The sequence below is a fragment of the Oryctolagus cuniculus genome, chromosome 6 (genome assembly GCF_964237555.1).
Source record: "Oryctolagus cuniculus chromosome 6, mOryCun1.1, whole genome shotgun sequence".
Classification (NCBI taxonomy): Eukaryota; Metazoa; Chordata; class Mammalia; order Lagomorpha; family Leporidae; genus Oryctolagus; species Oryctolagus cuniculus.
Window position 1 is genome coordinate 17,099,546 of NC_091437.1, and position 23,226 is coordinate 17,122,771.

A 23,226-nucleotide genomic window follows, 5' to 3' on the forward strand; every position below is an offset into this window, starting at 1 on the left:
TTCAGACCAGGGCTTTAACCCACTGCACCATAGCACTGGCCCCCTAAATATCTTTTTTTAAAAAAAAATGGATTTTTGATCCTTCTCCTGAAAAGTAGAATCTCTAAAACCTTGGACCAAAGACTAGGTCAGCACTACCCACACAAATAAATTCCAATGAAAAAAGAAAATAGGGTTTCAAGTCACATGGCTGTTGATAATCAGATAATTCTAACATCATTGAACACATTTGCCCTCAAGAACTTTGTATCATCACTTTTCTGACATTGAACAACCTCCTCCTTGGTATACACTTAGGGTTTTATCATGTCAGTGGTGGTTTTTCCAACATCTGAGATTCCTTACCAGGTCCCATTATTTCATCTACATTCTCAGTGTCCAACTCTGCACTAATCCCTCCTTCCTCCTCCTCTGATAGAGAACTGTTGCAGATGGTCTGGGCAGTGAACCAATGGGTCATCTTATAAATCATTGCCCTTGATTTCTTTTAAAAAATATTTTTCATCTACTTGAAAGGCAATAGTGAAAGAAAAGGGGGGTGAGGGGGAACGCTTCCACCTACTAGTTCACTCCCAGAATATAGCCAGGGCTGGGCCAGGCTGAAGTTGAGGGGCCTGGAGCACTGTCTTGTCTCCCGTGTGTGTGGCAGTGGCCCATGTGCTGAAGCCATCATCCATTGCTTTTCAGGCATGTTATTAGGAAGCTGGATTGAGAGCAGAGTAGCCAGGGCTGGAACTGGCAACCTCCATATGGGATCTGGGCTTCCCAGGCAGCAGACTAATGCGATATACTCCAATGCCCACCCCATTGCCTTCATTTCTGATCTGCACTTCTTTCCCTCATCTCTTGAAGACTTTGCAGTGTAACCATGATCCTCAGCTCCCAGCCCAACCTGTGCTTTTCTTAGTCTACAGTGACTTCTGTACTTTTCCCAGATCAAAACCATTTGAGAAGATATCCTACAGATTTCCTTTTCTCTTCCAATGTATTTCTGGATTTTCATCCCTCTCTTCCCTGTCTATCTCAAGTGCAGTACAAACATCTTTCCTATGTGAATGCTTCCTCTTGCCTCCTCAATTTATGCCCTCTCCCCTCTTCATCAGCTTGGCTCCACCAATCGTTCTCTTCTCCTTGGTCTTTGCTACAGTTGTATGGATGTCTTCCCATTCTCATTTTTAGAAATGGTTTTTCAACTCTTGTTGGAAAACATTTTTAATTTTATCCCCTGATTTCTTTATATCCCCTGGCTTTTATTCCATTTAATTAACAAAAGAATCCCATATTTATTTCCTCAGGGAAGAGATGTTACAATAGTTTAAAAAAATCAAATTCTTGTCTTTTCTATTTCAAAATTCTAAACTAATTAGGGATGAATCATGGAAATAAATAAGATACAACAATAGATTTGGGAGAACACGTGAGAAAAAGCCACAGATTTTGAGAAAATACTGGCATAAGTGTTTCTCACTTAGGACTTATAGGCATCATGTACAAAGTATTCATAAAAATCAACAATAAAAGATAAATTTATTTTAAAAGGCAATGTCTTCATCAAACACTATACAGAAGAACAAAGATGGGTATGAACAGCCAATAAAAGCATCAAAAGATGCTCAAAATCATTAGTCACCAAGTAAATATAAATTAAAACTACAGTGGGGCAGCATGTTATACCCACTGAGAATGAGTAAAATAAAAATCTGATGTAAAAACCATTGATGAGGGGCCAGTGCTGTGGCATAGCGGGTAAAGCCGCCGCCTGTAGTGCCGCCATCCCTTATGGGCGCTGGTTCGAGACCTGGCTGCTCCACTGTTGATCCAGCTCTCTGCTATGGTCTGGGAAAGCAGTAGAAGATGGCCAAAGTCCTTGGGCCCCTGCACCCACATGGGAGACCCAGAAGTTGCTCCTGGCTCCTGGCTTCTGGCTTCTGATCGGTGCAGCTCTGGCTCTTGTGGCCATTTGAGGAGTGAACCAGCGGATGGAAGACCTTTCTCTCTCTCTGTCTCTCTCTGTCTCTCTCTGTCTCTCTCTGTCTCTCTCTGCCTCTGCCTCTGCCTCTGCCTCTGCCTCTGCCTCTGCCTCTGCCTCTGCCTTTGCCTCTCTTCTCTCTGTGTAACTGACTTTCAAGTAAAATAAATAAATCTTTAAAAAAACAGGTTTATTTAAAAAAAAAACATTGATGAGGATGTGGAACAAGTAGAATTCTCTCATAATGCTGATGGGAATATAAAAGGGTACAACTACTTTGAACAGTTTTTGCCAGTTTCCTATAGTTAACCATAAACCTATCCTATGACCCAGAAACCCATTCAGGTTCTTCACTCAAGAAAAATGGAGGCAGGGGGAAGTCCACAAAAAGACTGGTATAAAGAACTTTATTATAGTAGCTAGAAGCTGAAACAATTCAAATGTCCATTAATAATGGTGGCATATGTATGCAATGGAGCGCAAATCGGGATTAGGAAGTAGCAAAGTATTGATATACTCAATAGTACAAGGGAGTCTCAATATCAGTATTTCCAGAAAAAAAAAAAAAAAAAAACAGAAACCAAGAAGTCGGCATGTCTGATTCTACCTATATGAAATCCAAACCTAATCTGTGGTGACAATAATTGGAAAATTGGTGATCTTAGGATTGGGGAAGGAAGGGAATTGAGGGGAGAAGGGAAAGTTCCAGGTGATGGGAATGTTCTTCATTTCGATTGAGGTGTGGATGGCATAACTGTGCATTTGTCAAGACTCACTGAAGTGAGAACGTAACAAGTACTCATTCTCTTGTATGAAAAGTATGCCTCTGTAAAAAAAAAAAAGTGGTAAAATCTAACTCACAAGTAGGAAAAAATGAAAATGTGTGAGTATAAATATAAATATATATGTATAAATGAGGGGTCTTCAAAAATTTCATGCATGTTATGAAAAACTATGCAGGAATTCCAAAAAGCTTTTGCACCAAGATCAACTTTTTTTTTTTTTTTTGACAGGCAGAGTGGACAGTGAGAGAGAGAGACAGAGAGAAAGGTCTTCCTCTGCCGTTGGTTCACCCTCTGATGGCCGCTGCGGCCGGCGCACCGCACTGATTCGATGGCAGGAGCCAGGTGCTTCTCCTGGTCTCCCATGAGGTGCAGGGCCCTCTCATATTCCTCAAAGATTGCATCTGGTTGGTTTGTTTATTTATTTATTTAGATGTATCTATTTATTTGTAGTAGTATTAGAGAAATAGAGGGAGAAGGCAACAGAGAGAGATCTTCCATTCTTGTAGAATATCTTATATCCAGGGGCAAGTGCTGTGGTATAGCAGGTTAACCTGCCGCCTGCAGTGCCTGCATCCTATATGGGCACTTTTTCAAGTCCTGGCTGCTCTACTTCCAATCCAGCTCCCTGCTAATGATCCTGGGAAAGCAGCAGAAGATGACCCAAGTGCTTGGGCCTCTGCCACCCATGTGCAAGACCTGGAAGAAGCTCCAGGCTCCCGGCTTCCATCTGCTGCAGCCCCAGATGTTGTGGCCATCTGGGGAGTGAACCAGTGGATAGAAGATCTCTCTTTCTCTCTGTAACCCTACCTTTCAAATAAAAAAAAAAAAAAAAAAACTAAATCTTTTTTTAAAATCGTATACAATGATTCTTACCCTGTAGGTAATTTACAAAGCTTGATGAATTGTTAATTTCAGGGTGTAGTCTCACTAGCCCATCTGTTTCGGCCTTCAAAGTAGGAGCCAAGATATTTGAGGGTACAGCATTGCTCTGTTTGAAAGGGTCAATATCCAAGTCAAATAATTCAGTTTTTTGTTTGTTTGTTTGTTTTGTAGTCATGAGAAGCTGGTAAGAAACAAGGTCCTTGAAGAAATAAGTAGATATGAAGCTCCAGGATGACCAGGCCCCATCAGTCTGGTCACTGTGTTTCTAACACTTGGCATCTAGTACAATGCCTTGTGGGCATTCAGAAGTGTTTTGTGGAATAAATGAATAAGCAGGATGGGTAGAAGAGAAAAGTCCACAGGGGAAAGGATAGTATCCCCAAAGATAGTAACTGGATCAATAAAATAATTGATGTCAGACTTATCATTTTGTTTTATAGACTATACTGTGTATTTGCCAGCAGTGTCACTACCCAAATATAGATGGACAAGGGTGCTACACAGCAGGAGAATGCCGTGTGCTTTGGTTAAACTATGGTTAAATAATTCAAAGTTAATTTTGGGCACCAGGGATTGTGCTAGGAGGGGCCTTAGAATTCTTAGGAAGTTTGATGATCAGATGATGAAAGCAGCAGAGTTGAGATTTTGTCACCTATGATATTCAGAGAAAACGTGTTGGATCACCCGTAGATTAATTATTCCTCCATCCATGGTCTTGCGTCACTACAGTGAACTACCAGTCACAGGCTACTCACGAAGACAAAGAAGTTTATTGAGCTCACAGTTTTGGAGCCTGAGCATCCCAGTGGCATAGCACAGGCACTGGTAAAGACCCTGAAAGACCTCCCACAAGGCCCCACCTCTTAAAGGCTCTGCCACCTCCCAGTCCCACCACCTTGGTGCCAGCCTTCTAACACAAGGACCTTTGTGGGACACTCAAACAATCACCAAGTCACAAAAGTTACTCTAGTACTAACAGAAGGCAAACTTGCTTTGTTTCACTTGGAATCTACCAAGCTCGGTTGCACACTTTCATTTTGCTACCCCACATCTATCTCAAATTACCCCAAAGGGCATTGATTGCTATGTTTAAGAAGTTTTCAGGGAACATTATTTTAAATTAATTCTAAAATTAAAATATCTTGCATTTAATACTTGGGCTAGTAAGGCAGTATCACTAAAACTAACCAAGCTCAGTCAGTCTTGCAAGAATGCAGTAGAAAGAAAAAAAAAAGACAGAAGCAGACTGCAAGAGAATGGAAATTAAAATAGCAGGAATGGGGAGGGGTATAAATAAAGACAAGAATAAAAGATGACAGGCAGAAGGAAGACATGTGAAGTAGCCATGGGAATGAGACACAAACATACCGAGCTCCCTCCTGGCTTGGCTGCGTCGTGTCGCCCTGCGGGAGGCAGAAGGAGAGAAAACAAATGGAACTTCATAGTTGCTTTATCTGCACTCTCATTCCTAAGTCTGGCTTTACTGCCCCCTTGTTTAGGGCAGAGATGAAAGGCCGTCTTGTCGACGTGCGAATCTCCAAGACGTTGTCCAGAACTGAAGTCATGGTGCTAAGCCTTTGGCTGACCGGTGATTGAGGCAAGAGAAGGATGGGAGAGAGTTGTTCCCGGTCTAGGGGACTTGGCTTCGGTTCTGCCTGAGGGTCCTGCTTGGAGTGTGACAGGCTGTCCTGAACGTGGACTTCAGTATACGCTCTGAGCTCAGAGCCACGCACGTTAGCAACGCTGGCAGCTCCTGAGCTTCTTGCTCTCAGGGCTCCTGTCTGCTTTTTCTTTCTTTTAAAATTGAAGTTTATTAAAAAAAAAAAAAAAAAAGTCTCCTCTTACAGGGCCCAGCAGGGGCAGCACAGGTGAACCCAACAAGAGGCTGCCTACTGCTTCAGTCTTAGCTTCTTTTCCCCTCACAGCTCTCTCTGTTCCTCTCAGTTCCACAAAGCATGCAGGGCAGCATTCAAGGAGCAGGTTCACACAATCCACTCCTTTCTTTTCTCTGAGGGTTATTTTCAGACAGGTATTTTTAGTTCCACATGCACTTTTTTTTTTCAGTGCAGGTTTCCCTAACATTTGAATCCTTGGTAACATTTGATTCTCATCCCTCCCTCTCTTCCTAACAATTCTGAAGAGGCTGCCTTCCTTAACCTCAGAACAGCTACATGCTGCCTGCAGCATTTCCTAAGCTATTTAATTAGGCCCGGCTCCAGCATCTACAACCCCTCCATCAGTCTGGCCCTTTTTCCACATCTACCAATGCCAGAATTATATCAGAGTATTTAACACACGTGCTAAAATATCTGCAAAAGATCATTCTACCTGCAGGGCAACGGGCAGGACAAATGGAGCACATTTTCGTCCTCTGTGCCCTAGGGCCAATGTCCTTGTTCAGGCTTTTCGCTTCCACGCTGTGCTGAAAAGGAAGGTAGCAGAGAAGTTTGTGTCCTATGCAAAAATGGGTGACGGAGCTTCAGATTCAATGGGGGAAGAAAAAGGCGAGCTAGGACTGAATCCCTACTGTGGGAAGACACCAGTGCCAGATGTTTTGTCTACATTGTTTCCATTGAGTTAAGATGGAATTGTGTCTGTTTTATAGATGATGGAACTGAAACATGGAGAAGCCAAGTGCTGAGTGGTTGAGTGTTCTATCAGATTCCAGTACACTGGGAGGCTTCCTCTGTTGTTGACCCAATTGTCCATATGCCCATGTCCTGCTTTGGCCCTTACGTTCACAAAAACTCAGAAAACGAGAGGGTAACCATATCTTTTTTTCCCAGTGGAGCAAAGTGGCAGTACATTCCCAGCACGTGGATGATTTGTGTACTGGGGCTGCAGGTCAGACAGCAGTCTGGGGCCCAGTTGGCTGTGTGATTGGTGGTTGTTTGTGTTTCCATTTGTTTCTGCATGCGCACATTCATTCTGCAGGATTTACTGCACACCTACTATGTGCCAAACATCCTTCTAGACACATAGCAGGAAGCAAAACAAGATAGGCCATTACACTCAGGAAATGGAAAATGTTATGCTTCTGCTGTCTTCCTGTGTGAAGTAGAAACAAGAGGTCTCCTTCATGGGCTTGTACTAAGGATTTTAAAAGTTCGTATATATGGTACTAACCACAGGGTGTATATCAGGCACAGGGTAAGCACTCAATAATATTTCTTATTGTTGTTATTTGTCAATGCAAATTGTTATCGCTGGCACGGATTGAGCTAAAATCAACATTGTTGACAATAGCAGGACTTTGGGGATAGAGAAACTGAGTTGGGGGCGGAGAACCACTGTCCCCTGGAGGCTCATGGGTGGAAAGTAATTTCCTGTCACATTTGGCTGGGCCTGAGGGCTCCAATGGGAGCCACTTGGCTATCGCTCATTGAAACACTAATGGAAATGTCAGGCTGACTTGAGAGTTTACTTTTCCTGCCCATTTCAGTGTGTAAAGTGGTCCTGAGGTTTCCTTTTGCCCAGTGCAGACAATTATGGCCTCTTACAGAAAGCAAATTGCAGGTGTTACAGTAGTTATTATTATTATTATTTTTTTGACAGGCAGAGTGGACAGTGAGAGAGACAGAAAGAGAGAAAGGTCTCCCTTTGCCGTTGGTTCACCCTCCAATGGCCACCGCGGCCGGCGCACCGCACTGATCCGATGGCGGGAGCCAGGTACTTCTCCTGGTCTCCCATGGGGTGCAGGGCCCAAGTACTTGGGCCATCCTCCACTGCACTCCCTGGCCACAGAAGAGAGCTGGCCTGGAAGAGGGGCAACTGGGACAGAATCTGGCGCCCCGACCGGGACTAGAACCCAGTGTGCCGGTGCCGCAAGGCGGAGGATTAGCCTACTGAGCTGTGGCGCCGGCCTACAGTAGTTATTTTAAATAAGTCAAGCATAAAAGTATTTCTAAATTTCTTTGCACATCAGAAAAAAAGAATAGATTTATTTATTTGAACATCAGAGTTGCAGAGAGAGAGGGAGACTTTCCATCAGTTGGTTCACCCCCCAAATGGCTGCAACAACCAAGGCTATGCCAGACTGAAGCCAGGGGCTAGGAACTTCATCTGGGTCTCCCATGTGATTGCAGGGGTTCAACCACTTGGGCCATCTTTTGCTGCTTTCCCAGGCATTTGTCAGGAGCTGGATAGGAAGTGGAGCAGCTGGAACACAAACCAGCACCCATATAGGATGCCATCATTGTTAAGTGGCAGCTTAAATAACACATCGACCCCACTTCAGAAAGTTTTTGTTCCCCCTTTTTTTCTCAGGAAGCTGGAGCTGCATTGAATCTGCCCTATATGCTTTAGGTATTAACATGGGTGCATAGAATAGCAATTTGTTATGTTAATGGCCTCACAGCCATTCGAAGGATTTTCTATATTCCCCAAGTCATTATGCCAAGACAGACAGCAGCAGCACATTATAGGAATAAGCCCAGGTTTCCAATAATTGATATGCTTAAGTTACGAGAGAAGAGCGGGAAGACTGACTAGAAATGAGCCATGGGGGCCAGCGCCATGGCTTACATTGCTAACCCTCCGCCTGTGGCACCGGCATCCCATATGGGTGCCGGGTTCTAGTCCTGATTGCTCCTCTTCCAGTCCAGCTTTCTTCTGTGGCCCGGGAAGGCAGTGGAGGATGGCCCAAGTGCTTGGGCCCTGCACCCACATGGAAGACCAGGAAGAAGCACCTGGCTCCTGGCTTCGGATCGGCGCAGCACCGGCCGTAGCAGCTATTTGGGGAGTGAACCAACGGAAGGAAGACCTTTCTCTCCTCTCCTCTCTCTCTCTCTCTCTCTCTCACTGTCTATAACTCTACCTGTCAAATAAATAAAAAAAAAAGAAAGAAACAAATGAGCCATGGCTACAGAGAATTTGATCATTGCCTGAATGCAGGGATAAAGTTGTCTCCAAGCCCTGGTCCCAATCTCTCCCTTTGATCGTAGAGCTTGAAATTTTGAAACTTATAAGTTTGGTTGGTTCATTTCTCTCTTTCTTTTTTTAAAGATTGACTTATTGATTGTTGGATTGATTTGAAAAGTAGAGTATGAAAAGGGAGCGGGAGAGAAAAGAAGCAAGATTTTCCAGCTGCTGGTTCATTCCCCAAATGGCCACAACATCTGGAGCTGGAGTTGGGACTAGATTATACCAAAGCCAGGATCCCAAAACTCCATCCAGGTCTCTTACATGGATGGCTTCCGCTGCTTCCCCAGGTACATTAACAGGAAGCAGGATTGGAAATGGAGCAAGCAGGACTGGAACCAGCACTCCGGTATGGGATCTAGAGTCACAAGTGGCAGCTTAACCCGCTGTACCACAACGTCAGCTTATGTGAGTTCATTCCTCAGAATCTCTTGATGTTCCTAATGCTTTTTTTTAAGTTTTTAATTTTAAACTTATTCTTTGGAATTCAAAAAAGGAAAAAGAAACACAAATCCTTTCATTTAGCCTGTGCCTACATGAAATTGTATTTATTTGTATTGTTGAACAGTTGATCTGTCTTCAGAGCAGGGCCAGCAGGCTACTCTGCTAGTTGTGATTTGGACACAGGTTTCGGTCTGGCTTACCTTCCTGTACACATGGTGTAGTCACAGAGGGGAGTGGAATCTAAGTGAGGACAGTGAGAAAGGCCAGAATGGAATGCTCCAGGAGACAATTTCCACCAATAAATCCAGTAACTTAACCGGTACCTGAACAGTGACAGGAGGTCTCCATGCCCAGAAATCCACTTTAGCGTCACACAAAATAATGCATCAGTCCCCTATCTCCTCAAGGTTAGACCAGGAGCGCCAGAGGTTTCTCTGACACTAGACTAGTCACTACCATGAGGTGGAGAGTGTTGGGCTGAGGTCTCCCTCAATAAAGAGGCTCTGGGGGATCATTTTAACCAGTGATGCATTGTTTTTGATTGTCAAGTGCAGGATGAGTTCCTTGGCTGGAAATCAATGTTATACCAATTTGGAACCTATTAGTGTCTGAACAACATGGGGTCATCATGGGAGTCAACTGGCCAAGCCACCCAAGCCAAGTCCCATGAACACTAACTGCCTGTCCCTTGTCTCTAAATCTGGATGCTGGATGGGCTGTCCCTTTGCAAAGAAAATGAAAAGTGCAGTCACTGTATTTTTCTGTAGGTATGTGTGGTGGCACTATCTAGCCATCTTTGCCAATATTCCCAACGAAAATTCTCAATACAGCCTTCACAAAGTATGAAAGGAAAGGGGAAATATTAGATACGAACTCCTTGGCAGTAGCTTTAGTTTCAGCCGCGACTCAGCCCATAGACGGAAGCTGCCAATACTCAGGAGAAATGAAACACAAAGAACTGTTATTTACTCAAGAAGAGTACACTCCTATGTTTGCCCGAGATGAAAAATAAAGAAATGATTTTTCATTCCGAGAAGAAAGGCATCACAGATGTTACAGGGTGACCTTTAGAATCAGTGTCACCGAGGGCAGCTACCAGCCGGAGGCAAAGGTAGGCCCCGGTTCTACGTCCCCAGCTAAACTTGTCCAAAGTCAGTGCTGAGAAAAGAGTAGTTCCCAGCTTGGAGGACAGGCCACTCAGCTCCGGAGCCTTACTCCAGCTGTTCCACATCCAAGAGGCTCTGTGGTTCCACAGACTTGGGTTTGAGATCTGACCCAGTGATCTTGAATAGGTCACTGAGCTTCTCCCCCAAACTTCATCACTTAATGGGAGAGACTCTTGTGTGCAGGCGGCCCAATATCCCAAATCAGCATTCAGAATCTGGTTATGCCTGGGACCAGCAGGTATGGTGGATCCCCAGTTGATTTCATGAGTCTGTGGGGTTTTGTTTGCTTGTTTGTTTGCATATGATTAAGAAGTAGTAAGTGATGAAGTTGAGCAGGAAGGCAGATAGTGAGAGAGAAAGAAAATAGGACTAAACTTGTGCAGAAAAATTGTGTCTAATCTCCAGGATGGGGAGCCAGAGGCTGAAGGGACTTGCACGCGACATTTTCTGCAGGCTGAGACCCACACATAACCATGTGTAAAAATACACCGAAAGTTCCAGAAATACCTGAAGGAGATTGGGAAAGGAGAAAAAGGATGATAGGATATTCACAGAAACGAGGACCAGATCGAGAGAAATCGCTAAAAATGTTGGCATGACTCTGTTGCCCCGAGCTGGAAGCGAATCTCACCTCTGCTGCTTACCTGAGCCTCAGATGGCTTAGGAAGAACGCGGTTACTGCAGTTAACTGCATGCGTGAAGATTTGAGCCAAGGCCTTGCCAGAAAGCAGCTGTGCTTTCCAGAAGCTCCTATTGACATAAAATTCTTAAAGGGGAAAGAAAAACAAAACAGACACACAGAGGACTGGTCAGCTGTTTTAGATCCAGCAGAATTAATCAAATCTAAGAGAGGGTGAGCAGGATTGAGTTTGAGAACATCGTAGGGCACAAGCCAGGAAACTCAAATTTTTTACACCTTCTGTGCCAATAAAGTCTTTTCTCAGACTGACACAACCAGAGAGTGGGAATTCCGAGAGTGAGATCGCCCTTTTCAGCACTCTTCTAAAGGTCAGAGTTTCTATCGATCTTTGATTTGCTGGGGTTGATGGGAGTTGGTGAGCTTGGCTTGATCTTTGAGGGCCCTGGTACTTCATGCTGGCGACGGAAGCCCTGGTGGCTTGTCTCAGAGTGACACAGTCAGCAGCTCTCTGCACAAGTGGCTCCCATGATTATTTGTAATGTAGCGACATAGTGACTAGGAAGAAAAACCTCCACAAGGGTGGAGCACGTCTGAGATTTCTGGATTTCCTCAGTTCTGCTTGCAGGCACACAAATCTCGCCTTTCTGAGAAGAAACCGCAGGCATCTAGCAGGTGCACACTTGTCTTCTGGTTCCGGAGATGGACAGCGTGTGTTGCCCGAAGCCAGGACCACTGCTCCTGCGGTCAGTGGAAGTCACGAAGCCTGCTTGATTTGAGTGCACGCTCGCGACTGACTCACAAGCTGCTCTTTGTGCACGTTTGCAGCTCTTCCCAGACAGCACCTTCCCTGGGTTCTCACCTACTCCCTGTGCTGGGGAAGGTCAAATACCACCATTCTCCCTTCTAGATAAGGAGCCCTGGGCTGTGAAAGCTCAGCTGATAGGAGCAAGGTCCTCAGGCTACTCTCTGGCAGAGGTGTGGGGCTCTTCTCCCAGGTGTCCTGTTTGCTTTTGCTGTGTAACAACCCCAACCTTGGTGCTTGTGGATTCAGAACAGCAGGAACCTGTACAGGTGGGGATGAGCTGACTGTCAAAATGAAAAAGTGTCTGAGATAAGGATTCAAAATGCTTACAAAATAAATCAGCAAATGGGAAGAGCTTTCCTACATACCCACAGTAATAGGTAAGAAAACAACATGAAAAAAATATATAAAAATATAAAATAATTTGGGAAAATTTTCAGAATTTCAAAAAATATAAAATATATGAAATAACTTGGGAAAATGTTTCAAAATTGGGCAAGACCTATATGAAGATAACATGAAATGTTTTGAAGGATATTTTTAAAATAAAATCAATGGAGAGATATTTTCTTTCTTAACCGTATCTTTTCTGACAAAATGCCATACATCATATTCCAGAACAATATTATCTCTGTTCTATGGGGCCAGCGCTGTGGCACAGAAGGTTAACGCCCTGGCCTGAAGCACCGGCATCCCATGTGGGCACTGGTTCGAGACCTGGCTGCTCTGCTTCCGATCCAGCTCTCTGCTGTGGCCTGGGAAAGCAGTAGACAATGGCCTAAGAACTGGGGCCCCTGCACCCAACGTGGGAGACCCAGAAGAAGCTCCTGGCTCCTGGCTTTGGATCGGCACAGCTCCAGCCGTTGCGGACAACTGGGGAGTGAACCATTAGATAGAAGACCTCTCTCTTTCTCTCTCTCTCTCTCTCTGCCTCTGCCTCTCCTCTCTCTGTGTAACTCTGACTTTCAAATAAATAAATAAATAAATCTTTAAAAAAATATTATCTCTGTTCTAAATGTAACTCAATTCTGAGAAAAGTGCAGCATAAAGGTATGTGGATTTGATACTATTAATGTCAAGTTTATTCCATATGCAAAAAAGTCATATCATCAGTAAGAATATACATATTAGACTAGGCATAACCTTATTTAAATAAACAATAAAATGTGAAGCATATCAGATATTAAAATGTTATAAAATTCCTATGATTTAAATAAATGAACACCTAATAGTCAATTGGATAACCATAGGCCTGTGATCATCCCAGGTTATACGTCTTGTCTCAGGACAATTGATCTTCCTCTACTCTCAAAAGTGGCCTTGTATGGATGATAAGTTATATGACCATCCTACAATTAGCCATATATAACAGAAAGTGGAATTAAAACAAAAATTTATTTTGGTACAAAAAAATTTTGAAATCCATGCATTCAAGGTGTCTTCAAGAAGTTCATGGAAATACATGGTATAAAAAAATGTACATGGATTTAAACATTTTTGCACCCAAATAAACTTACATTTTAATTCCATTTTGCCACAGCTTTTGGAAGTGTCCTCACATATTTCTCTCTACTCCCTTCCCAAACCCTACTTAAATGTCAGTAAATTCATTTTAAAAATATTAGTCAAAGGTCTGAGAGAAGAGATGGAAGATAGATGAATGAATGGATGAATATACAGATAGGTAGATAGATGTCTATATATATATGTATATATATGTATGTGTGTGTATATAAATATATATATATATATACACACACATATATAGAGAGAGGTGAATTGATCATTCAACCAACAACCAACCAAGAAAAAGATGTGTGTACTACAGTGAGAATTAAAATCGAATGTGATGGTCAAGGATGACCTTGCCTATTTTTGAAAAAAACTCTTAGATGAAAACATTAAAGCTAAATTGGGATTTGAAAGGCAAGAAGATCAAACTACGAAAAGGGCTGGAAGAGATACTTTGTATTCATGGATACTAACTGGTGCACGGGCTGTAAGCTAGAACTAAACTAAGCTATTTGAGAAACCTAAATGCTCACACAGCTACAGCATCAAACACATCTAAGAATGGTCTGAGGGGCTGGCGCTGTGGCGCAGTGGGTTAACGCCCTGGCCTGAAGCACCACCATCCTATATGGGCACCTGTTCTAGTCCCGGCTGCTCCTCTGCCAATCCGGCTTTCTGCTATGGCCTGGGATAGCAGTGGAGGATGGCCCAAGTCCTTGGGCCCCCGCACACACGTGGGAGACCTGGAAGAAGCTCCTGGCTCCTGGCTTCAAATCGGTGCAGCTCTGGCCATCGCAGCCATCTGGGGAGTGAACCAGCGGATGGAAGACCTCTCTCTCTTTCTTTCTCTAACTCAAACTTTCAAATAAATAAATAAATCTTTCAAAAAAAAAAAAAAAAAAAAAAGGTCTGAAAGGCCAGACCATTTAGGGCTTTGAAAGCTACAGTAAAAAGTTTAGATTTCCTTCTAAATGTAATGCAAATCAGTTCAATAATGTTGAGCAGAAGAATGATGTCTGATAAACATGTTTAAATGAGGGAGATGTGGGTAATGAGTTGTGGCAAGAGCAGAAGCCAGCTTATTAGTTGAGAGGATAACTGGCAAGAGGAGATAGTATCTTCAGCAAGAATGATAGAAAGAAAGGGGGAAAGAAGTGCTCAGATTCAGGAGGAGCCATTGATAGGGCATCTAGTAGCCATAAGGGGAAGACGGACAGAAGTGGCCGTATGGAAATGCAAATGTATTTAATGAATCATGAACAAAATTAAAAGTTAGATGATAAAGGAAAATTATATGTGACATATATGACAAAGTATTGAAATGTATTTTGCATATATTAAAAAGATTAGTATCTAAAATCTATAAGCTATAAATCAATAAGATAAAGGCAAACAACCCAATAGAAAATATATATTGTAGAAACAGATCATTTACAGAAAAAAAAAACACAAATGAAAATAGTATGTGCAAAAAGATTCACCACTTGACAGTATATAAACAGTTATAAAATAACTTTATTCTTTCTTTGGAGAAGTTTTTAAAAATAAAATGTACATAAAATGAGAGAGGTGTGAGTATTTGGTGTAATGGTTAGGTCACTTTTTGGGATGCCCAAATCCCATATCAGAGTACCTGGTTTAAGTCCAAGCTCTTTTGCTTTCACTCCAGCTTTCTGCTAATATGCACCATGAGCGGCAGCAGGCTCTAGCTCAAGTACTTGGGTTCCTGCCACTTATTTTCAGGACCAGAGTAAGTTCTGGGTTCCTGGGGTTGGCCTGGCCCATTGCTGGCTGTTCTGGGCATTTGGGAGAATGAACCAACAGGTAGATACTCACTCTCTATCTCTCTGTGTCTTTTTGCCTTTCAAATAAAATGAGGATAAATAGATCTAATGGAAGAGAAAAATATGAGTTTATTCTGTATTAGTTTAGAGAATGAGTGTAAATTGAGTGAATTTAGAAATTAGAGGAAGTAGGAGCACAGCTGTCAAATTTTCTAATTGATAGAATCTTCATATTTGTGCTGGAGAGAGATTTTCAAATGTGTACCTGCAGGCATATACAAGAATATTGATTGCAAGTTCATTTTGAAGGCAAAAAAACAGAAAGAGTGAGTATGAAAGAACCATCTGTTTGCCCATTTTTAGTGACATTCATGCCATGAAAATGTGGGAATTTTTAAGAGTGTTATAGATATGTATGTACTTAATTGGAATCATCTCTGATTTTTTAGGAAGAAAAATATTAAGTAACAAAACAGCATGAAGGGTTTGATTTTATGTATATGGGCAGAATTAAACTATATGTAAATATGTAGAATAACATACGGAAAATATAGGACAAAAATTTTTAAAATGTATTTAAGAAGCAATACCCATTACCAACAATACCCACAACAGCTAGGGCTGGACGGCTGGACGAGGGCAGGAGCCAGGAGTTGAGAATGCATTTCTGGTCTCCCACATGGTGGCAGGGCCACAGCCACCTGTCCCAGGACCTGCTGCCTTCTTGTGTGCCTATTAGTAGGAAGCTGGAGTCAGGAGTCAGAGGCAGGAATCAAACCTGACCACTCTGATGTGGGACATAGGCATCAGACATCTTACCTAGCATCTTAACAACTCGACTGAATGCCCTCCACTGTATGGTGAAATTTTAACAGTGGTTCAGCAGTGAGGTTGGCAGTTGGTGCGGAAGGCAGAGGGAGGAAGAAGAGCTTTTAGTTTTTACGCTATACACAGCCACATTGTTTAAATGTTTCACTGCATGTATTTATGTATAACTTGAGCAGTTCTCTTAAAATATATGTTCATTTTTTAAAACCTAAATACTTGGAATCTTGGCAGTCATCAGTACCTGGAAAGAACCACATCGAGACTCAGAAAGCACTTTAGTGCTAAACAGTTGGGAAATTCTTGAGGAAACTTAAGTCTCCTCTTTACTGAACAAGGCTTCACAGGAGTCCAGTGCACCTGGAGTCTGGGCAAGTGGTCTTGAAAGGCAGAGTTGCAGACACAGGGGCAAAAGCAGAGAGCGGGATCTTCCACCCACTGGTTCACTCCCCAAATGGCCACAACAGCCAAGGGCTGGGCCAGGCCAAAGCCAAGAGCCAGGAACTCCATCCAGGTCTCCCACGTGGGTGCCAAGGTCCAAGCATTTGAGCCATGTTCTGTGCCTTTCCAGGTGCATTCACAGGAAAAAGGGTCAGAAGTGGAGTAGCCGGGGTTAGAAGCAGGTACCCATAAAGGATGCCGGCATCACAGGTGGTAGCTTAACCAGCTGCACCACAGCACTGGCCCCATGTGGCACTAAAGGATGCAAAGGACGAGCTCCAGGAAGGGAAACAAGGCCGAGGCTTGCATGTTTGACCTCTCTGTGTCTCGTTTTCCAAACCCCTCATCCTCAAAATGAAGTCTTGGCCAAAGCAGTGTTTCCAACTGTTTTTTTTTTTTTTTTTTTTTTTTTCCTGGAGGGGGCAGGTTGGGGCTGGAGGGAGAACAGGAAACGTTTGTATTCTCCAAATGAAATCTTATGAAAATCTTGCTATTTTTAAATAGTAAAAGTACTTTTCTTAAGTCAAAGGAGGTGAAGGGCTAGAGCCCTGGCCACCCCAGAGGGCCCCAAGGCCATGGAGAACACTCCCTAAAAATTTAAAAATTTTCCAGTCTAGATCCTTTCCGAAGCCTTTTCTTTGAAAGTTCAGAATTCGTGTTTACACTTGTCACCTGGGAACATCAGCCAAGCCAGAGCCCCAGTGAGTGCCGAGGAAAGCAAAGTTAGAATTCGGCTGCGAGATACCGGGAAGGGAGAGAAAAAGAAGCATTTATGACACCGTCAGTGTGTGTTTGGCATTGTGTAAGCCACTCTGCTACACTCTAACACCACGGTTTAATCCACACAGCCTCCCTGTGCAGCCCTACCCAGATGAGGAAACCAGGAGAGAAGGAGCTTGTCCCAGGCCACCGCGCTTAGCAAGGCCTGAGCTGGAATGGCACCATTTGCCTAGCTGGAAAGGTGGTGCTAGGTAGACCTGAAGAATGGTTTCCAACTGGGGGGGGGGGGGAGAGTCCTAGAGTGGAACTGCTGGGGGACGCAGGGCATGGAGGAGGACACCACGGGCTGGGGGGCAGGCAGACATCCAACACCAGCTCCTCACACTTGCAAGCTTTGGGACTGTGTCTTCTAACAGTCTATTTGGGGAACTAAGTGTATGAGAAACAAACTGAGGGAAACATAAGGTAGCATTGAATTAGCTCTTCAAGTACGTAGTATAGTCTGGAAATGGAGTTTTGAGGTTTTTTTTTTTTTCCTGTGATAAATTTACACTCTTCTTCCAGCCTCTCCAGGTACCTGGCAGAGCTAGGGTTGTGGTCCATGATGTATTGTCTAGCACATGTGAGCATGATATGCTCATAGATATGCACACTGTGACTTGCGTGTAACAGCTGCCTATTGCACCATCGATTGACTTAATTTGCCTGTCTTAATAGGCAGGGCTTTTCTGCATGCAACACATCCTGCTCAGGAGTTGTCCCTACTTGTAACTTACCATTGCAATTGTTATTTACTTGTTTTTCTAAGTAGCCAATTCATAGAACAGCCAGACAACAGCTGAGTCATCTTGGAAGAGAGCCCCCAAGTCTCCTCTGCACAGCAGACTTTACAAAAAGATCACCCTTAGTGGTGTACAAAATGAATGACCTCCACTGTTTACTAATGTTCCCAAGAGTTATTATTATGGACGAAAAGACTTTAATGCTCTCTTGAATCCAATTATGCCAGGTGAATGAAGTGCTGGCCACGAATTACTCTGAACAAGCCTGGGGCACAACATAAGCCTCCAGGTCCTGCCAAATGTAACTGAAAGTGTGCTGTCTTCAGAGCTCGAAGACCAGGCGAGACTTTGACTGAACATAGCCACAACCAGCGATGCTGACGCTAAGCCAGGATGCTCATTTTTCTGAGTCATCACATTCTTCAGTTTTGATGAGAATAAACTATTGGCATATCCCCAATCTAAACCATTCAAGTGTGGTTTAATTTAAAATAATAGCAAAGAAATTCACCAGTGCCGTTTCTGTGACATCAAACATAATTCTAATTTTCAGAGCATTGCTATAAGGATCACTAGCAGTGTCACAGGAGGAACAGCAGATGTAGACACTGAGATGGCTTCCTATCCAAGACGGCAGCAAGGAACCATGCCTGTTCATATGTGCATCCCCCACGGTTCGTGTAACCTTGCCCATAGCTGAGTTCAATATGTGTGGATCTTGAAGAAGACTTAGTTATGGTTCTGTGTGTGGATAACATAATTAATATGTGTTATTAATATCCACTTTTGTTTGAAGACCAATTTTGATTTTTCTTTTGAGGACTTGTAAGTTAGTAGAGTCTTGTGCATTACAGAGGCCTTGCCATAGATTTAATTTCTACTTTTTTTTCCTGTCTACTGAAAGACATTTAGAATGACCCATCATAGCTTGCCTTGTTTATGAGTGGAGTCCTGGTACAGTGATTACTAGTGCCCTTTCAAAAGTGTATTTTTAGAAAACAGATTAAACACACTAAGTCATCATCTATAAAAGCAGCATAAAATCGCCTTCATATCCCTGAGGAAAAGGCTCCTCCTCCAACGAAAGAGTAGATGTGGGCACCTTGGAATCACTCTGGAACCGTTCAAGGAGTTACAGGCCTTTGAGTTCCCAGAGGTGTCCTCCCTGAGAAGAGAAGGAGAGCCCCTTTTTTCAGTAGTAGGGTAATCAAACTGAGCCAAGTGAGATAAAGGAGATTGGTTCCTGGTATCTAAGAGGATGCATACCAGCAAACCTGGGTCCTGCTAATTGAGCTGAGAAAAGACAGGACAATTAGGGTCAAGGTAGTGGTCTTAGGCTCCTTCTAAGGACCTGCTTGGCCAAGGCAGGGTCTAGGTAGGTTCTGGATGGGTCTAGAGGCACAGAGCCATCACAGCATGACAGACACCCGCTGGCTTGAGAGCAGCCTGCAACAGCGACATCGTGGAACAGCTGGAGGAATGGGAGCTGGTCAGACTGGGTTTCTGTTCTTGTGTGGTTATGAAAACCAGGCTCCCGGCTCTCTCCTTCTCCCTTGTCTTTGAACTGTGTGAATTGCTGTGTTCTTAGAAACCTGGAAGAAACAAAAAGACAAATGGAGCCCAGAGGATTGTTTGAAAAAAAGGAAAGAATCATGGCTTTAATCAACTACCAAGTTGTGAGGAATTCATCCAAGATACGCAAAAAGAATACAACTTAAATGCAAATGAGCCATTCTAGATGAGATTTGGGGAAGGTTGTTTGAACAGACAGAAGGTCTACACCTGGAGTTTTTAGTGATTTGTTTGTTTTGGTTTTTCTTCCTATGAATGACCCGTGTTGGTGACAACATGAAAATGGAGGAGAGGAGGGGATATGACAGCCCCTACATCTGGGGTAGTGTCCACAGACCTTGTTTCGGCCCTCTGAAAGCACACCTGGAGATATTTAGGAGCCAGAGTGGTTTGTAGCCAGTCAGGCACATGAACTACTTGGCCTCCAGTGAGGCAAGAGCTAAGAGCTTCTGTTTCTAAGCAACCTTACCTTGAGTTAGCTCTGGGGCTTGATAAAGACAAGCAAGCAGCTCTTCTTTGTCAATAGAGAAGTCTAGGGTCATGAAAAACATAGAAGTTTCAGAACAACACTATGACTTCTAGAACTTCAAGTTCCTTTGAGAGCCCTCTGAAAGTGAGATTCCTCTACATGTAGAGTCAATGTCAAAATGGCTGCTTGAAAACCAAACAGTGCCAGTGGGAATAAGTGGCTTCCTTTTCCACCACTTGTCATGCAAAGAGATCTATTTTGACATGCCATGAGACTCACTAAAGAATGGATATAAAGTAAGAGCACTAGAGAATTTATGGAAATTATGGAAAATATGTTTGTAAAAAAAGATGATAAGAACAAGGAGAGAAATGCAAAGTAAAATTAAATAGGAATGCAAGGATGATGAAAAAAAGCTTAAAAGGTACCCCAGACAAGGCACATACTCTGAGGTTACTGCTGTTAAACTACAGATTTAGGGATAAAGCTTCAAAATTAAAGGGTGGCCAACAGATGAGAAAATGTCTACACTGGAAGAAAACAGTGAATGAAAATCTAAGAATAAGAGCCTAAATGTAGAGTTAAGTTTCCTTTAGGTGCAAGGCCAGAATGTATATGGACTAGTGTTTACATGCATAGTTATGTCGCACGTGAGGTGGCACATTGAGCCACCCATGCAAGCTGTCATGGACAACTCAACAGCTCCACAAGATGACAGTTAGGAATTTCCACTGCGTATGGACTGAGCCAACCCCTCACGTCCATGCAAAGTAAATTCACTTCTCTGTGCAGAGTTGGGTCTTCAAGCAGAAAGCCACTTAGAGAATCTCATGCCTCCTCCCGTTGAGAAGGGCTTGTTGCTACACTAGTGAAATGCTTCCATTGTTTACGGCTGGGTGGTGGGGGTTATTTTTAAGCCCTGGTTTCCCTGATAACTATGGAACACAGGTTTGGGTTCTAATTTCTCTGGGATTTGGTCAGTGGTTTCCCAGTTTGGAAGCAGAAGTAGATTCCTTGCAAAACTGTGTTTTCGAGTCCTGTTCACTGCTTCAAGTTCTGATTTTGGGAATCGAAAACATTCAGTGAAAACATGAGGCTTGACCTAATTAGCGAATTAGACCCCCTTTAAAAATTGTTTTGAGTACTACTTCACATAGAATGAATCACTTCATTAGTAGACAAGCAAAACAGCTTGTAGAATTTCACTTACTCGCCACTAGCTACCCACAATCCTATGAATTGATGGGGTGGTTAAATATAGTTGCGAAACTTATTTGCAAGAACTAAGCAAACTCAGACACATAAAGGACATGTTTAGCATCCGGTCAGGTATGAAATAGTAACCCTTGTGTTATAGAACAGAAGACAAAAAGAAGAATTGTGGACTAATCCAAGTACACAGGACGTGCTGTCATATCAATTTAAAATCAAACACAAGGATCTGGCAATCTGAATCAGGAACGAAAACAAGGAAAAGCTTCCCTCAGCCAGTACCCAAGAAGAGTGCCAGCTCCAGGGGGTGCGTGTCTAGGGAATTTACTAGGGCCTCGTTGTTGCAGGGATCTTGATTTCTGTTCCCCACTTTGCTAAGGCTTCCCTCTGTGGTGTGAGTAGACACATTGATTGAATGGATACTGTGAGGTGAGGTGTACACCAACCAGGTTCCTTGCATGTGATATTCGATGCCTTTGTTGCCTATAAACTAAAAATGGTAAGGACAGTTGCTAATCTCAGTTTAGCAAAATTTATGGAAAGAATTTTCTTTAAAGATTTATTTATTTATTTATTTGAAAGAGTTAAGAGGAAGAGGGAGGGACACACACACACACACACACACAGATTGAGAGAGAGATCTTCCATCTGATGGTTCAATCCCCCAATGGCCATGATGGTTGGGGCTGCACTAGGCCAAAGCCTGGAGCCTGGAACTCTGTCAGGATCTCCCACATGGGTGCAGGGACCCAAGTACTTGAGTCATCGTCTGCTGCTTTCCCATGTGACTTAGCAGGGAGCTGGATCAGAAGTGGAGCAGCCAGGTCTTCAACTGGCACCTGTATGGGATGCTGACATCACAGCTGGCATCTTAACCCACTGTGCCACAACGCCGGTCCTAGAATTTTGACAATAAGACAAAAAGAGCCAGTTCTAACTCACATTCTATTATTTCTAAAATATGTATGCAAGAGAAAGTTAGATCCTTGGTTTTCTTGTTTTAAAAATCTGCCCCCTGTGTGGTCAACTACAAGCACTTAGAAAAATTTAAGGGATGATACATATTGAGCTAGTTGCTGTGTGAGTGCCATATTGAGCTCTTAAATCCCAGCAGGGCAGATGGCCAAGAAAGTTTTGTCATAGAAAGGGATAGTTGGTGACTCTCCTGCCCTCTTTGCTTGGCTGCCTGCAGAGTTTCACTGAACACTAAGTATAGGAAAAAAGCCTTAGAACCAGGAAGTATGCTGTAGGTCACAGAAAGTGTTTTGGAGATTTACAGAAGCATGGGCTCAACCTTCCTTATCTGCAAGCAAATTCATTTCAGGGCTAGCATCTCTACGCACATGGGTAGACCACACAAGCTTACCAGAGGCCATGAATTGCCACCTGCTCGGAGGAAGCTGATCCTTTACCTTCCGTGTGCCACTTTCTCATTCCTCCCAGAGCAGACAACACGCCCAACCAGAGCCCCAGAGATTAGCATGTGACTTCACCTCGGCCAATCGTAACTCCCCACACCTCCCCCAGAAGGTGATAAGAACACAGGCCACACCAGGCCTGTCAGATCATACGGTCAGGGAGCTGTTTGACTGTGAGTGTGGCACTGCTGCTGGCCACATCCTTACCGTGTTGTCAATCTGGAAAAATAAGCCATCACTCTGCTTCCCTAGCGCAGAGGAGAGGGGAGAAGCCTGATGCATTCGTCATTCTAGTCTTCTAGTGGCTCCCCAGGGTGTTTTTTTGTTTGTTTGTTTTACCTCTTCTTTCCCTTCTAATATGTCCTGCAAAAACTCCTTTGGATTGGTTTTTGTCACCAAGACAATGACTGATCATTGCAAAGGGCAGAAGCACTTACGTTATCTTCACCCTGGCATCAGCCTTAAGGTGACCTTCAAGTCACAGTTAAGGAATCAGAGGCATAAACAGGTTATTAATTTCGGTACTGCAACCAACTAAGTTTCTACTTTGAATCACTCGTATAACCCTTCCAAGGCTGGGGGTCATCTATAAGATAAAAATCTATAAAATAAGAAGTGCAAAGTGCTGTAATTCTTGGAGCTAGCATGAAAACTTACTTTCAACTTAACAAAGAGCAAAGCAGGGAGAGATTTAGATGAAGAGTTTATTCAAACTGTTTCTTTTTAATAATAGCAGTGACTTTAATTGTTAGCATTACTACCAATCAAACCCTGTTCTAAGTGCATTCTGCATGTTAACTCACTTGATCTTCATTTAGGCTCTGTGAGCTAGATACTTTGGGGCTGGTGATGTGGCATAGTAGGTTAAGCCTCCATATATGGC

General features: G+C 43.2%; 1 protein-coding gene and 1 long non-coding RNA gene across 7 annotated transcripts in view; both read left to right on the forward strand.

The window, feature by feature from the left end:
• Positions 1–23,226, forward strand: part of CCDC192 (coiled-coil domain containing 192) — a 298,623-nt gene that overhangs the window by 255,775 nt on the left and 19,622 nt on the right. The gene's annotated exons all lie outside the window — the stretch shown is intronic.
• LOC138850134 (uncharacterized) lies at positions 3,165–19,280 on the forward strand. The gene is made up of 2 exons (XR_011389694.1): positions 3,165–8,964; positions 12,227–19,280. It is a non-coding gene; the product is annotated as an uncharacterized lncRNA (long non-coding RNA).